Genomic DNA, 19,529 nt, shown 5'->3' on the forward strand with positions numbered 1-19,529 from the left:
TTATACAGTGCTATAACAGTGTATATACCAGTATTACAATGGCAATGGTTACAGATCTACACTACATCATATCACAATACTGCAGTCCACATCCCTTACAACCTGCAATGTGATCCTAACATGAGCAATGAGTGTGTAATATGGAATAATATGTTAAGACAGCAAATATGGGGAATACATACCTTCACAAACACTGGAAGCATATGTGCGCACACACTTCAGATAAAATATAGTGGGAGCAGCTGTTAAGGTACTGACCACATGCATTTGTCATGGAAATGTACCTTCCAGCAAGTACATGTCCCCAATGTCACACCAAGAAATTGTCTGCTGTCCAAGATGTTTGGCCATTAAATGTGCCCACATACCTGCAACAGAGGCAGCTGTGGCTTGCACAAATCTTACATGCCTTGGTGTGGACCCCATACCCAACAGGTAGAACCAAGGAGTCGAACATGTAGCCATACCTCACAATTGCATATACCATGGCAAACAGTGCAGACAGTCATGTATGTGGCAAGGATGTATGGAAATGGAATAATGCAGGAAATAAACAGATGGCCATGCAAGACAGATGATGTTACATGTAGCAAACCAGTCATACTGGCTGCCTAGAACATGCCACAACAATGAGGGAGTTGCAGGAATGTCTAGCAAGTACTAGCTGTGCAGTACCCATATCAGCAATTGCCTGGACTCTGCATAAGTGTGACCCATGGGTTAGGGTAATCAGATGGGACAGTTGCAGTACAGGAAACATCAGCCAGGCCTCTCTATAGGTAGCGTATGCATAACAGAAAAGGTCCCCAAAAGGCATGTGTTGCAATGTGTACTTGGTGTAACAAGACCACGTCGGAAACCTACAGACAGTATCAAGTAAGATACATGTGATGCACAACCAACACCTCATCCCACCTCAGGCCCATTATCCCCATCTGTATTGTGCCAGTGCCAGTGTACACTTATATGTTTGCCATTCATTAGCTAGGACTAGGCTGTTACATGTGGTGTTCAGTGTTTGGGACACATGTGTAGGCCATAGTTGTCAAGCACCTGCAAAAATGCTGAAGGTGGAGAGGTGGTTTTATCATGACACAACAGTGCACTGCAGCAGGGATCCAAAGGATGACATGAATAGCTGCATCTGCACACAGTCAAGGTCAGGAACTGTGGCAGACATAACCTTGACTCCACAGCAATAGTGACGGCAGTGTGTGAACTCCAACGGATGTGCACATGAGTTGACATTGCAATCATGCAGAGTTGGGGGACATGTGTAGGGCAGACTGACCAAATACTGGCAAATGCATGCTAGTATACCCCTGCCAGGAATAGTGACTGCTGTAGTACACATAACAGTAGGTGCAAAAAACCATCATGATAAGGTCGTGCACACATATGCACCCACAAAGTGTATGCATCTCAATCAGCATCAGCACAACTAACACACTTGTTTGACACTGCATTTGATTGTACAGGTCATATGTCACATATCAGGCTCATATAATGTTAACATATGCAGTAATATGGTCCCATGGCATATCAAGGAAGAGGGTATCTTATCAATAAGGGTGTGTAGACTCCCCATAGACATGGTAAGGTTTGACGGTTGTCAGTGTAATTGTATCGTATTGGCCATACATGCACCGCTGATGATGATATCTGTAAATCAGACATCAGTCATTCACAAATGACATCTGTCCACATATCATCCCAGGTATGTGTGAGGCAAACACATAGGGGCTGTGAGCAGGAGAGCAGACATAACTGACACAGTACTACATGTTCAGCAATGGTGTGTACACCTGTGAGGTATGGTGCACAGTACATGGCAGGGTGCTGAACAGGTGCACAGCAATACTGTGTACATGGGTGCATTGTTTTCCATGGGAAGGGGCATCACCTACTAACACAGCCCATGCATCACACACATGTATACTGCTGCTAGCATGGATTGACTATAGCTGCACTGCATGCTATTGAGTTCCATAAGTTATGCATGTTGACATATCGGTAATGGGAGGTCTGTGTGCAATATATTTGTGGAACCTCACCTGTAAGTGTGTGTGTGGGGGGGGCCCTGGGGTTATTTTGTCTGTAAGTGCAATCTGGTGAAGTGAGATTGATGTATGTAGGATGTGTGTGTGTGTGTGTGTGTGTGTGTGTGTGTGTGTGTGTGTGTGTGTGTGTGTGTGTGTGTGTGTGTGTATTCACATGTGTGATTGTGGGGTTGTTCAAATATCTTGACTTCCCTTTGAAATTGTGCAGCACATGGACAAGGACTGACACATGAGACACCAGGAATACTTGCCTGATATATAATCTCAGGACTGCTGATAGTATAATAAGGTCTGTAGCATGCACCATGGGAGGGGAACTAGACACCAGGCATACTGTTATAATTGCAATCAGCAGAAAGGTGAAAGAATGCCCACGTATGCAGCACTACAGATGCATTGGGGAATTTCTAGACAACACCAGTGAGTGTATCCAAATATTACTGCTGTCCACATGATAAGTTAATAGAGCAACAGATCTCGCATCTACTGAGCAGTAGTTACATAGCTCACTCCAGTGCGTGACATTATTGAGGGAATGTAGTAGCCCCTAAGAAATGGGGGCCATGATCACAATGTCTGGACAAACCCAGGGTGAACACTGGATGACAGATGTGAGTCCTTGTAAAACTGACTCCAATCAAGTCAAAGAGGTAATGAAGTAACAGGTCATGTTTTTTGATCACTTGTCTAGGCAATTAGAAGAATGATACATTAATGATTGGTATTAATGAGTGTAAGTTTCCAAGTGTGATGCAGGATGGGGAACTTAAGAGAATAAACGTGGGACAGTCTGTAAACTCAGGGACAGATAAGTATTATGGTGGAATGTCAGGGTGTGATTTTGTGTTTGTGTGTGTGTGTGTGTGTGTGTGTGTGTGTGTGTGGAGGTTGACAAGGATGTGCAAGGGCACCAAGCCACTCCTGTAGTAGCCGTACCAGCCCCAGCACTGCAGGGGCACTGTCCACACCACACCTCAGCAGGCTACGTGCACATGGCCCTGGCCATTCCCAGGAGGGACCTGGTTCCAGCGGACATATGTCATCATCAGCGGAGAGTACCATATTGAGGCTGGTACCTGGACATGTCCGTGGAACCTCAGGCAGGCACAGTTCTCGTGTCCGTGGCTAAAAGCGGTGAACTTCACACCCTGCCAGGTATGGTCTGCAGCTGTCCAACAAACACCTGTATAGGGCAGCCACATGGCAGAACTGTGTGCATGCATACTCACACTGAATACAAACACATCTAGGGCAATCCCATACCTACCTACACCACATCACCATGCCCATATCAATAATTAAAACCCCTCACTTACACACATGGTGTCAAAAGTATGGCCCAGCCTATGTCTCTGGCAAACCAACAACACGCCCTGTGTATATGATATCTGTGCCACATCCCTGTCATCAATAACATTGATGCAGGGACAAACTAATATGGTTCTGATGCACACAGTGACTGTACTACAGTGTACCAATGTACTGCTGTGTAACATGTTGTCAGCAGTAACGTTTAATGCTTACATGTCAGGAAGTGTAGCTGTCCAGCCATGATGCATTATAGCTTTTATTAACACTGAGTCATTGTGGTCTCTGGGTTGTAGGTGTCCATGTGTCTGCAGTTGGATGGTCTGCTGTCATATCTCATAAAGGGTATGGCACTGTGGTGACACCTTGGCTGTGCCATATCCTGGGTACAGGTGAACACGTCACATATCTGTATAATAGTTACTGCCTGTGCCACATGGCCAATAGGTCTGGGGGTGGTGTATACAGGTGAGTGCATGGTGGCTGCTGTTAGCAGCCCTTCTACAGTGGACAATGATAGTTGTACTGGGTGGTACACACCACATGTTTGTGTATAACAAACACAGAAGCTTTGGTATTGATGCACTACACAGAGAATAATGTACACATGGATGTATGTACCTGTGCAAGGAACCCATTGTAGCGTATGTAATTCCACCAAGCCAGACTACGCAGAGCAACACATTATGGAATCAGCAGTCTGCTAATTTAATGTTGTTGATGATGGTGCTGGCAGGTTATATGTCTCCGTTCCCAATGTAGTGCAATCCTCAAAATGATAAACATATGTGTGCTGGTGTGGGTGGCACACCCCTACCATTTGGAGGGTGAGAGGTACTGTAGAACCACAGATAGTGTGATAGACAAATATCTAACCTGTTAACATGAACTGTAGAGTATTATGGCCAGCTACACAGGAGGATACACTCAACAGTAACTGCAATGATGTTGGCTGTGTCCACAACAGCCACACCCCATCTATATATACCAACCCCAGTATCGCTGCACACCTATACAGTGGGGAAGAGGCTAGTTACACATCTAACAGTAGTTGTGATGGAATGTATGTTCACAGGATGATACCTGCAACATGTTTATTTATTTATTTATTTATTTATTTATTTTACATTTGTAGTGTAGTAGGATACATTTCCATTTTCAGCAGAGGCCCGGGGAGAAAAGCTCCACTAGCAAAAATTAGATAATCACTAGAACTATGAGATAAACATAGAAATCAGTGTTCTAACATAGTAAATGAAGGTAGTTCAATAAAAATATATATGAAACAATAATAAAAATAGAGGAAAAGTTGGTATTTACACTAGAATAGAAAATCATAATGGTCATGTGATGAATTAAATTACTGTAATAAAAATGACATAACTTTAGTATAAGTTATGGAGTAGATATTACAGACAATTAGCAGGAAAGGGTCTGCCAATATATTAAATTGTTATTACCAGTTCAGTTTTCCTTGAGATTTTTTGGAAAAATATGAGAAAATTAGTAAGGTGAAGAAATAAGTTAATGTAAGCAAAGGTTAGTCAGGTTTACAGAATGGACATAACCAGTGAGTTTTAATGTGTATTTTGAGTTTTTGTTTAAAGAGAGGTAGGGAAGAGAGTGATATTAGTTCAACAGGAAGTAGGTTCCAGTCTTTTCCCACTGTGTTAGAAAAGAGGGAATTGCCAGCCTTGATGTTAATTTTGGTTATGGTTGCTAGAAGCTTGTTAGAAGCGCGTAGTGAATTTAGCTTTTTATAGGGAATTATGAGATTAGAAAGTATAGGAGTACTGTTAGTTTGGTAAAATATCTTGTGGGCCATGGCAAGTTGGGAGAGTTTCAGAAGGTTTTGAAGTTCAAGCCAGCCTAGCTGCTTTAGATTTTGACAGTGGTGAGTTTGAAAGGGATTATCAGTGGCAAATCTGGCTATGCTGTTATAAGCATGTTCCAGTTTGACAAGGTTATTCTTTTTGAGGTTAGTGTATATGGGAGAAGCGTATAGAACAGTAGAAAGTAAATGTGAGTGTGCAATTTTGGTTTTGGCTGTTGGAGTTAAGAAAGTTTTGATTCGATATAAGGAGCCTTTTTTCCTGTTGACAGTTTTAATAGTATTATTTATGTGACTATCAAATGTAAGATTGTTGTCAATGGTAATTCCTAATAGTTTGGTTGTAGAGTCGGGGTGAATGATAGTCTGATTGTTGGAAATGATAGGGAAATCTATTGGGGTGGACTTACTGGTGGGTGTAAAGACAAGGAGCTTGTTTTTTTAGCATTGAGAAGGAGACGGCGTTTAGTGAACCATGTTTCAACTGTGTTGAATACATTCTGAGTGAGGTAGTGTAGTGCAGATGGTGAGCTAGCTGAGCATATTAATGTTGAATCATCTGCATATTGAATGCAGGTTGCATGTGGGATTGTTACATGCAGGTCGTTAATAAAAAGACAAAAAAGAAGTGGGCCTAGAATGGAGCCCTGAGGGACACCCAGGGTGACTGGTAGAAGGGATGATAGATTATGTTCCCAAAGGACTGCTTGCTGTCTATTGGATAGGTAGAACATGAACCATTGAATGGCTAAAGAGTCAAGGGAGAATGATTCCAGAACATTGATAAGAAGGCTATGGTTAACCATGTCAAATGCTTTGGAAAGGTCAATAAAGAGTGCTGATGAGAGGATGTTGTTATTTCGATTTGTATTTATGATATCTGTAAAGGATAACAGGGCTGTTGTGGTACTATGAGTTGGCCTAAAGCCGTGCTGGCATTTAGCTATTATGTTATTTTGTGTTAGATGTTTTAGAAGTTGATGATGAATGCATTTTTCCATGATTTTTGCTAATGGGGATAGGAGTGCTACTGGCCGGTAGTTGGAGTAGTCATTTGAGTTTCCACCTTTGTGAAGGGGAATGATATGGGAGATTTTCCAGATGTTTGGAACGTAACCTTCCATAACGGTTCTGTTTATGAGGATGAATATAGGATAGGATATTACTTTGGCTGCTTTATGGAGCATATGCCACACAGTTCTTGGACAGATGACCCCCTGGGACATGTAAATTCTGCAACCTGAAGTAGATCCCTCCACATACACACAGACTCTTACTTGGCAACACTGGGATTAGACCCCTACCTAGGTATGTAGTGCTACTGATGTGTGTGGCTTTAATTGCACACACCACACAGCTTTTAGGATGAGATGTGTTCCAGGTTATATGTTACATGCAGAACATCCCCAGGCATGTAGAGTATGTTAATGGGGGATGTAATGGTTGCATATGAACAATACATAGTGTGACATACCGTCATATATACATTGACAAACACAGTCAGACACACATCTGAGAGACCTGGGCCTATCAGTGCTAACTACCTTGTCAGTGTGTCCATTGTGTTACAACTAGGTTGCACACAGCACATGCATAACTGGGCTGGATAGTGTTACCAGTTACTTGTATGGTTGATGGTGAAAGTTGTCACCATAGAGTGGTACATGGGACATGTACCAGGGGTACCATGGTGGAATGACAGTGTACCCAGCACCTACACCTCACTGTGGATATGTACACACTGGAACCCATGATGACACTCTAACATACCCACCATCACACATTGACTAGGGCGGCAATACAACTCTGTGTCCATCCCAAGAGTGCTACTACAGGGATATGTATCTAATGCACATGCCACAGGCATAGCAGGGTAATGCATTGTCATGCCCCTCCTATGGACAGCAACATCACTATCCCTAATAATGTGTGGCAATGCATATTGTAATAGGAGTATGTGGCCTCGGAATGCAGTACCCTACATATATATCTATATATATATATATATATATATATATATATATATATATATATATATATATATATATATATACACACACACACACACACACACACACACACACACATGAACACATACATACACATGCAGGAACTCAGTGGGTATCCCATGCCTATCAACCATTTGTACAACAGTGTTCTGCTGGTACTGCAAGGCCCAGATAGTCCTTAGGGAGAGGAGCATAACAAGATATATGTAATGTCCAGTACAGCAGCAACCACATCTAACTATGGCAATGGGTGGTGCGGTGGGTGTGAAGGGTCACAGGGTATTCCAAACTACAGGTCTACAAACACACAGACACTGATATTCTCAGTAATACACATGTACACATTTGTCAGTACTGGGGGGCATTGGTGCAGGAATTCATCGGTGTGTACCAGGCTATTGTCCATGGAGAGCTGGGAAGTGTAGGGTATGTGTGTACAGTGGTATCATGCCACCTGCCATGTACAAGTAGGCCATCTATCAACAGACATCACTGTGGTGACCTGCAGGGTGAGAGAGACATGCATCAGCCAATCATCTGGGTGCCTCCTGCAGATTGACGGTGAGGTGCTCCAGTTGACATGTATGCAACATGTATTACATAACATGGTTAGTGTCTATGTTGGTGACCTGTACCCAAGCATGTTCTGTTGACTGTGGTAGTGTAGTTGAGGTATCCATGGCATGTGGTACATACAGGGTGTTGAATTCTATCTGTGGCATTTATAACACAGCTGGGCAGAGATGTCAGTGTCAGTCAAGCATAGATTGCCTGAACATATCCAAGATGGAAACCTGACATCTGCACAACTGTACAGGGACTGACAGACATCAGCTCACCAACTAGCTATGCCTTAGAATGAATATGTTGACAGACATCTGGCATTGAAAGGTATGCCATTACTACATGATGGCAGCCCTCACTGACATATGCTATACACACAGTAGTCTACAGTTATTTTCCAAATGTCAGATCATTATCCAGTAGGAAATATTTAATGAGGCACAGCTCACACACCAGGAACATGACAGTAAGGACTCAGAGTCTATCTTTGCATGCATGGGGTGTTTGTTTCCAGTACTACAATTAGCAATATTCTCTTACTTGGGAAAGCACTGTCAACAATAGTAATGTAATGGTACACTACATGCCAGTGTGACTGCATATAACCTGGGAAACTACCCTTGTATGTAACACATTCACACAGATAAGAGTGTTGTATATGCCATATATACTCAAGGGTCCCAGAAAGGAGACTCACACCCCTTGCTACTGTAATTACAGCACATAGACACATGTTATGTACATGGCATTACATGCACTTATTACATATGTCATTACCCTGCTATGTTATCAGACTGGAATGTGAGCACTAGTTACCAGGTCTGAGCCATGCTTAGCAGGTGTCAGCATTGCTGCTAGATTACAGCTAAGCACATTTCCACATTGGTAAGTGAAGCCTACACATTGCAAGCGCCCGTAATTTTAACCGTACCTTAGCACTGCTTAGCTACACGCAAGCCCGCACAAACGTGCTTAAAGCTGCTCAAAACTGCCGTACCCACTCTGTATCCAGCAGCCCTTGTTCTGCCCAGCAACAAAATAAACACCCCTTGCAGGTCTTGAACCCAGAACATTATACACTACAGTCACAACAGATAACCACTATGCCATAACAGCTGTAAAGACAATTGTTGTTTTTCCAATATATCTGTCGGTATACATATTGAATAGTATTGAACAATTGCTGTGACTTCTACAGTGTGTAGTACTTGTTAGTGATATTACTGTTGCATCATATGTTTTTATATCTAAATATACACATATCAGATGCATACCGTGTGATACATCTGGGAAGGTATACACAACAGTAATGTTTACACATGACAAGGATATGGATAAATACATATACATATGAAAATATATGTGTACATGTACATACACATATATATTCATATATATGTATTTATATATATATATATATATATATATATATATATATATATATATATATATATATATATATATATATATATATATCTGTATAGTGCATCATATATACAGCCATATATAGATCTCTCTCTCTCTCTCTCTCTCTCTCTCTCTCTGTATATATATATATATATATATATATATATATATATATATATATATATATATATATATATGTGTGTGTGTGTGTGTGTGTGTATGCATATATATGGATCCCCTACACTACACCGGCACACCACAAAGCCGACACCCAAAACACCGACATCAAAAGGCCGACAACACACAACACAGACAACTCACAAAACCAACAACTCACAAAACCGAACACCATAACACCAACACACAAAATGTAAACTACACATTGCACACAACTATATATGCATTAACCTTAAGCCAAACCCTAACCCTAAGGTCTGACACTACCGCACACTTACCCTACCCGCATCCTAACCATAACTCACTTAACCCGCCCCTAAACCTAAATTCAGTCACTATCGCACACTTACCCTACCCGCACCCTAACCCTAACTCATTTAACCCGCCCCTAAATCTAAAGTCCATCACTATCGCACACTTACCTGACCCTAACCCTAACGTCCGTCACTATCACACACTTACCTTACCCGCACCCTAACCCTAAGTCCGACACTACCACACACTCACCTTTCCCGCACCCTAATCCTAAATCCCTCACTATCGCACACTTACCTGTCTGCACCCTAACCCTAAATCCCTCACTATCGCACACTTACTGAGTCGCGCTCACACGTTGCCCATGTCGGTGTTTCGGCTGTTGGGATTTCACCATGTCAATAATCTGTGTTGTCAGTCTTCTGGTGTCAGTCTTTTGGGTGTTGGCTTTGTGGCATGTCGGTCTAGTGTAGGGGACCCATACACACACACACATATATATATATATATATATATATATATGTATATATATATATATATATATATATATATATATATATATATATATATATATATATATATAGATATATATATATATATATATATATATATATATATATATATATATATATATATTGATATATATATTGATAAATATATATATATATATATATATATATATATATATATATATATATATATATATATATATGTGCATATATATATATATATATATATATATATATATATATATATATATATATATATATATATATCTGTATATGTAGACATATATAGATGTGTATATGTGGGAGCACTACAGAATTCTGAAAGCCCAAAATCCTCAAGACCAAATTCCTGAAAGTTCAAAATACTGAAAACTCAAAATACTGAAAACTCAAAATCCTGAAAACACACAGGATACCAGTACTTACTATATTCCAGCACAACTACATGCAGAAACAAATAAAATACAAACAATATTACTGTTCTCCAAGTATATGCAGGAGGGCAAGTCCCCTACACTCCCACACCCCCTGCTTCTTAAATATATCAACTCCAAGATTTCACTTAGTGTAGTGAACTTCAATCTTGGAGTTGATATTTTAAGTAGCAGGGGGTGTGGGGGGGTGCAGCCCTCCACATGGGGCATGCAGGGGGGCTTGCCCGCCTGCATATAGTTGAAGGGTAATATGATTCTGTATATACTTGTGCTGGAATATAGTAAGTTTTGGTATCCTGTGTGTTTTCAGGATTTTGAGTTTTCAGTATTTTGAGTTTTCAGTATTTTGAACTTTCAGTATTTTGGTCTCAGGATTTTGGTCTTAAATCCTAAGACCCAAGTCCTGAAAGTTCAAAATACTGAAAACTCAAAATCCTGAAAACACACAGGATACCAACACTTACTATATAACAGCACAAGTACATACAGAAGCAAATAAAACACAAACTATATTATTGTTCTCCAAGTATATGCAGGGGGGCAAGCCCCCTGCACCCCCCATGTGGGGAGCTGCACCCACTACACCCCCCTGCTGCTTAAATATATCAACTCCAAAATTGCACTTCACTACATTAAGTGCAATCTTGGAGTTGATATATTTAAGAAGAAGGGTTGTAGGGGGTGCAGCTCCCCACATGGGGGGGTGCAGGGGGCTTGCCCCCCTGCATATACTTGGAGAACAATAATATAGTTTGTGTTTTATTTGCTTCTGTATGTACTTGTGCTGTTATATAGTAAGTGTTTGTATCCTGTGTGTTTTCAGTATTTTGAGTTTTCAGTATTTTGAACTTTCAGGGTTTTGGTCTCAGGATTTTGGTCTTCAGGATTTTGGGCTTTCAGGATTCTGTAGCACTCCCTTATATGTACATATATATATATATATATATATATATATATATATAAATAAATAGATATATGTATATATATATAAATAAATAGATATATGTATATAGATATGTATATATATATATATCTATATATATATATATATATATATATATATATATATATATATATATATCCATATATGAATGTAGATATGTATATGTGTATCTCTCTCTCTCTCTCTCATTTTATATATATATATATATATATATATATATATATATATATATATATCTACATATATGTTTACCATATGTCCAGAACATGGAGTGGAGTCATACATCAGCACCAATAGTCTCAACCTCTTAGTGCAAGGGAATGTCATGTATGTATTGCAGGTATATATGTAGACTGTTGCTACTGTAACAGGGGTAGTCTTAACAGAAATGTTGTGTGTGGGAGGTCACATCTGCCATTGACATGTGCGCCATCAGTTACTGACAGACATCCTAAGGTCTTCATAGTACAGTACCACTGATATGACAATAATGGTCCTGTGGACTACAGAAGAGATATGACCAATAAATGTGGATAGTCTGACACAATCTCGTCAGTCCAGAGGTATACACAGATCCCCTTAGTGCAAGACAAGTGGACCAAGCCTGACATTGTGGATGTTAACAGACATGTAAATGGGTATATCACGTAAATACTGGACTACATGTGCCCACACAGTTTTTGCATTCACACACTCCTATCTGACCTGACACATAATAACTGGTGGTGCAGAGGTCAATACTACCCACTAGTATGTGACATAAATCTGTACAGCATCCCAGTGGTTTGTCAGACATACATGACAGTTATGTTGGCCTGGCAGCAGTACATCTGGCAAATATATGGACATAACATCACACTGGGTAATTACACTAAGCTGCTAGGCATGTAACAAAGCACTGTACAAACTACAGGCAGACTGCCACAACACTGACTTACATTTCTTATGGGGAATACACATGTACCTGCAAATATGGCAGGCTCTACAGGCATGCCACAGCACAGAGTAACAGACACATGTGTGAAAGTAAATACCCACAACCAGTGTGAACACAGCCACAGTTACATATGGTAAATGAGCTTAATATTACAGTATATGGACTGTCTGATCAACACCATCCTCATATGTGCCATTCACACATTAACCCTACCTATACTGGGCCAAGGAACAGTGTGGTCTGATGCCTGTCTGTGGTATGGGACATGTGCGTGTTTGGCCCTAGAAACATGTAAGCTGATAGCGTACCTTACACTGGAGCAGCATGTAACATCAGATAGAACAGGACCAAGAACAATGACATCCACCACAGTCTGTACACAGGCCAAGGTACATATTCGCAATACACACACTGTTGACAATCACCATAAGTACACAGACCTCACTTACTGTACACAACAACAGAATGCCCAGGTTATGTCCTCAAATATTACCCCTACTATACATAACATGTCTAGCAGTCTATGTCATTGGCTTGTTATCAGGTATGATGTCAATAAATAATGGTGTACAGAACATATGCACCTCTTACTGCATGACATATGTGCAAAGGTTGACAAACTTTTGGATGGAGGCACAAACACAGGGCCAATATTGACATGTTGCTGTGATAACCTCATACATTTACTGATGTAACAGGATTTGCTGTGACATATGTCCTATGAGGGATATGAAGTCAGTAACTCTCATGGCTGTCACCATGTACTGACTGCAATCCTCAGACTATGCTTCTGCAGTTCTAAGACAGGTAATCTGCAAGTAACTCAAGACACATAAGAGTCCAAACACTGGCCAGTCTGCAGATAACCCTACAGGTGGGAGTTTCCTCGAACACATAGCACTGTCATGACAGGTATTAAATCATGTAGACCAGCCATACCCACACAAACCCTGTTAAACCAACATTACTCCAAATGCAGAAGAGCAACACTTACATTTTATAGCCATGTCTGGAACATCCCACTCCTGTTTGTTGGCCTGTCTCCACCATGTATGTTGTGGGAGGTATATCTCACTACAATCTGTGATGCTGTTTGCCAAACGCCGACATGAACTCCTGCTCACAGTGAATGAAAAGGGCCAGCACCCACATGATGTTGCTAGTTAGAGTAGTGTGTTTCCATGCAATTGGCTGCGGGAATGTTACCACAGCTGTTCCACATGCAATCAGCTAGTGGGGGACTGCAATTTGTGCAGATGCCATCAGCTGATCATGAGCATCACTTACAAAACACAAGCTGCTGCCTAAGCAAAGCAAGTGTACTTCTCCACATTCACCAAAGATGGAGTGAGACAGGCAAACAGAGAGAAAGTAAGACACGGAGAGGGTGGGAGAGTAAAACCTAAGCATGTTTGTGTCAAACACTTACCAGTATAGGGTTTCAAACACCTGCCTGACTATGTAGTGCTATTACATGTCTATGTAGTTATTGTATGCACCACAGAGCTTACATGTTGGGAAGCTGTCCAAAGGTATATTTGACGGTGAGTGACATCAGCAACAATGATAAAGGAGGGATAAGGTAGGTGTAGTCCATGTGCCTGTCCACAAGAACAGGTGTCAAGGTCGATACAGCCACACCCTCTCAGGGACTCACACACATTACCACAGTTGGCAGGATCAGGATTAGACTTCCTAACTAGCTAGTTTGCCATAATACAGCAATACACAGGTATCACATGTGCCACAGGGGTTATCAGGATGATATATGGGCAAAGGGTATGTCAAGGTGTCTGACATCAGAAGGCATGCTTCAGTAGGCCAATGGGAGGTGTAGTGAGTGTGAATGGCATCCAAATAATTATACTCCACACACACACACACACACACACACACACACACACACACACACACACACACACACACACACACACACACACACACACACACAGGTTTGCCAGCACTGACATGCATGGGTGCATTGCTTCACAGGTGCGTAGTGGTTGACTGTGCCAGAAGGCTGTACAAGGCTAGGGAAATTGTAAACCTTGGCATCAGGCCACATGACAGTAGTCTGCAGTGTTGCTTAGAGGTGTAGTGTCTGGATTGGCCCACACAGGTGGGTATTGTATTCACCATCCAGTCATCTGGGTTACAATTGTGGATGGCCAGTGCTGTGCAATGCTTGCCATGTATGTGTTCTATATTCCATAACATGGACGGTGTCTGGGATATGCACACATCCCACATGCATGTTCTGTGACATGTCGAAGTGTACCTGGGGTGTCTGGAGCATGTTGTGTAGGCAGATTGTTATCATCAGATGTGCCATTCCTGACCTCATGTGGTGAGAACTGGCAATGGACACCAAGTTGACCCTGCACCTACATTGACAGCATGATACAGGTATTCACTGGTGTCAGTGGCATATGTCCATACAGAGCATGTGTATAAGGCATGGTATGTCCTTTGTGGGTTACATTTGCTGGCTCTACAGTTGTTGCAGGTGTCCAGTGGGGAACATAGGCAAGGAGCACTGTATGCAATGATTTGCCTATTGTAGGGATGGGACATGGTGCCATGTCCTCTGTAGTCCACCGCAATCACACTATGGTTACTATCTGTGGGCAATATGCAGGGAACTACCAACACGGTGATTGTTGCCTAGCAAAGTGTGTTTGTGTATAAGACATGGATGGACAGTGTTCTGTGGGTAATACAAGGGTTGCCTATATTGTTCCTCAAGCCATGATGTCACACGTAGGGGTGCAGATTTTTTACCCCAGCCTCGTTGCTGTTTGACATCTGTTATCCTTGTAAGGTAGACATTGTGACATATAATAGGCCCACCATGTAAGAAATTTGCAAAACCCACTCCACTATGTGTCCTGTAACACACTCACAGCGACGTCCACCCAGGATAGTATGACAAACACAAAAACCCAGTTTCACAGTTGACACGTCTGGGATTTGAACTCCTACCAAACTAGTACATCACACTACAACATTATGCAATTAAAGCACACACCATGGAGATTACTGTGCTACTCTTTTTACCAAATGTGTATTTCAAAGTTAATGACATCAGCAGGCTTGCCAAAGTACGGCAATGGAAGTTGTAGTGACTGTGAATGGCTTCAAAAGCATTGATCCCTACACAGACAAACAAACACACAAAGTTTTACAGTTGCCATGTCTGAAATTAGACCTCATACCTAACTAGTACATCACACTACAGCATTATGCAGTTATAGCACATGCCACAGAGATTATTGTGCTACTCTATACCCAAAGATGCATTTCAAAGTGAATGACATCAGCAGCCTTGCCAATATTGGGAAATGGAAAGTGTAGGTCATAGGTTCATAGGTTGGTACTAGGCTATCGACCCCAGGGCCTATACATGCCTAGCCATGACAATTCCCTGACTATGTCTTCCCACAATATTTACTTTACTTCCCTGGACCAATCGTCCAGGTTCATTTTGAAGAGAGCCAAAGAGGGACTCTGCTTGACATGTATGGGCAGTCTATTTCAGAGTCTGGGGAGTCTCTGGTTCAGGAACACATTTCTCCAGCATGTATTGTTCATTGTGATGACAAGATTTGGATCCCTGGAGCATGTGGCTGTGAGGATTTGGATTTCTTTAAGAGTAACATGTCCAACAGCTCTGGGTTTGACATGGCATTGTATGTTAAGCAGAGATTGCCTCTGAGTACACGATATGTGACAGAGTATAGCTGGATGATTTTCAGATGGTCAGCATAGGGCATCTGGTTTAGGCCTGTGATTCTTTTAGTGAGGTATATCTGCAGCGTTTCTAGTTGTTTCAGATGTCTTGTGAAGTACATACCGAATGGGCCATTGTAGTCTGTATTGGGTCTACTGACAGATGGCTACAGTGGGACAATGGCCTCCTTTTTCCTGGATGTAAAGCCCTTAGTGATGAAGTGTGCCATACAGGTGGATTTTCTGGCTGTTGTGATGATGTGTTTATCAAAGGTGAGGCCACTGTCCACCTGTGTCCTCTTATCACACTTTAGATGTTTAGTGTACTGCCACCTATGGGGTACTTCACAGGTACATGTCCCTTCCCAAAGGGGATAACTATACATTTCTTGGCATTGATCTTGAGGCCATGCCTCAGGCACCAAGCATCTCTTTCTGTAAGGCCCTTCTGTAGAATATCCACATGATGTGGGGATTCAGTATTGGCTCCCACTGTGCAGTCATCTGCCAACTTTGTTTGCTAGAGTCCCTTAGTGCTGGCCTGTACTTCAGAGCAGTAGATACCAAACATGGGTAGTCCCAGGACTGAACCTGAGGTACTCCAACTGTCACTTGTCTGGGGCTAGAGTTGGTGTCACCTACATTTACAGTGTGGGCTCTGTCAGTACAGCAGTTGGCAGCCCATCGGGTGACTAAGGGATTAATGGCCAGCTTGGTACATTTATCTATAATTCCAGAGTGGGTAATGGTGTCAAATGCCTTGGCGAGGTCTGGATAGGCTGTGTGAACCACCTTTCCCTCGTCCACAGCTCTGGAGACTGATTCAGAGTTGTTAATCAGGTTCAGGTGACATGATCGGACCTTCACAAACCCAACCTGGTTTGGGTCCAGTGTTTTCAGGTTGCCAATGTCTTTGTTTTAATTTCCATGATAATACATTCCATGGCCTTGCAGATCAGGCACGTCATACTGCTGGGGCTGTAGTTCCCATGATCCAAGGTTGATCCCCCCTTCTGGACTGGGATAACTGTAGCTGTGCGCCACACAGTGGGCACAAAGCCTGATGTGTGGCTATGATTAGACATGGTACATAGGTAAGGTGACAGTTTATTTTGTAGTTCATGTAGCACACAGCACAGGATGTTGACTGGTCCCATGGGTGCTGTTATCTTAGCTCTGGAGAGTGTGTTTATTATCTGTGTGGCCATTATTACCAGAATCTGGCAATCTTTCAGTGTTGAGATGGGCCTTTTATGGGATGGGAGGGGGGGTGAAGTTGGCACTGAATCGATATGCCGTGATATTGGCAATATCCTTGGGACCAGTATATTTAATAGCATCCTGTTGTAGCTCAGAGCAGATCTGAGCATTGCCATTTAGATTCCTGACATAGCTATGGAACGGCTTGCAGTTATCTTTGACATCTTTGGCTATATTATGTTCATAAACACTTTTGGTGGATGTTATGAGGGATCTCAGCTTCTTACTGTGGCTGGTAAGGGAATATTTTGCATCCTGGAAATTCCCTTATTTCTGCAACAGTTTCTTCCTTTTGTTGTATAGTGTGTTTATGGCAGGGGGCACCACACTGGCTTCATTTTCTTGTTGGGGAGATTCTTGGTTCTATATTAGATGGCACAATTCATGCCCTAGTGGATATGCTCATACAATGCCTTCATGTAGGATTCAGCAGTCGCCCTTTCAGTTCCCGTCTGCATGGGTGTCATGACTTTAGTCATGTCTGACATGTGTAGCATGATGTTGGCTTTGGAGATTTGTGTTATAGAGGTTTCCGTACTGGGGTGTGGAGGAGCGATATGGATGTTAAGGGTGATTAGCTTATGAGCAGACCTGACAACTGATGGGGTGACCATAGGTGTGGAGCATTTATTTCCTATGTTGGTAATAATCAGGTCTAGGATATTTGAGCCCCTGGTGGGACTATGGATTACTTGATCCAGGGCATTGGGAATTATGACTTTTTCAGTTAATGGCAGGGTAGTATAAGTCACCCAGTATTAGAGTGTTTGGATGTATCAAAATATTTCCCAGTATGTTTCTAAAGGTGTAGTGGGAATCTTGGGTCATGGTGGGGGATCTGTAGCAAGCTATACAATTTGGATTGCAGTCTGACCTAGTGTTAGTTGCACCAGGGGTATTTCAGATGCATTCTGTTGGGCAAGTAGCCTGGTGGTGTGAATATCCTTGGAGAATATGGACACTCCTCCACCTTTAGTGTTTTGGTCCTGGTTTGGTGGCTGACAGGTGTGGTGAGAGCTGTACCTGGTATTGCAGGGGTGCTCTCTGGAGCCTTGGATCAGGTCTCTGTTACTGTACAGATATCCATGTTCTCCATTTTTAGGATTGCCTTGTGACTGTGAATGGCCACAGGAACATTGATTCCTACACACACACACACACACACACACACACACACACACACACACACACACACACACACACACAGATTTTCACAGTTGCTTTGTCTGGGATTAGAACTCCTACCTAACTAGTATGTCGCACTACAGCATTATGCAGTTATAGGATGTGCCATGGAGCTTACTGGGCTACTTTTTCCTGAAGATGTATTTCAATATGAATGACATCAGCAGCCCTGCCATAGTAGGGCAGTTGAAATTGTAGTGAGTGCGAATGGCCTCAAAAGCATTGATCCCTACATAGACAAACACACACAATGTTTTACAGTTGTTACATGTGGGATTAGAACTACTATCTAACTAGTACATCACACTATGGCATTACCCAGTTATAGCATGCACCATGGAGTTTACTGGGCTACTTCTTCCCCATAGGTGCATTTCAAAGTGAATGACATCAGTAGGCTTGCCAAAGTAGGGCAATGTGCATTCTAGTGATTGTGAATGGCCTCAAAAGCATTTATCCCTACACAGACACAATGTTTTACAATTGCCAGTCTGGCATTGAATTCCTACCTAAGTAGTACATCACACTACAGCATTACACAGTTATAGCATGCGCCACGGAGCTTAGTGGGCTACTCCTTCCCCATAGGTGTATTTCAAAATGAATAACATCTGCAGGCTTGGCAAAGTAGGGCAATGGAAGTTGTAGTGACTGTGAATGGCCTCAAAGCATTAACCCTTACACAGACAAACATGCACACAATGTTTTACAGTTGCCATGTTTGGCATTAGAACTCCTACCTAACTAGTACATCACACTACAATAGTATGCAGTTATAGCACATGCCATTGAGCTTACTGGGCAACTCTTTCCCCAAAGGTGTATTTCAAAGTAAATGACATCAACAGGCTTGCCAAAGTAGGGAAAAGGAAGTTGTAGTGACTGTGAATGGCCTCAAAAGCATTGATCCCTCCACAGGCA

Source organism: Protopterus annectens, chromosome 3.part1, assembly GCF_019279795.1.
Source record: "Protopterus annectens isolate FY-2018-M chromosome 3.part1, PAN1.0, whole genome shotgun sequence".
Classification (NCBI taxonomy): domain Eukaryota; kingdom Metazoa; phylum Chordata; order Ceratodontiformes; family Protopteridae; genus Protopterus; species Protopterus annectens.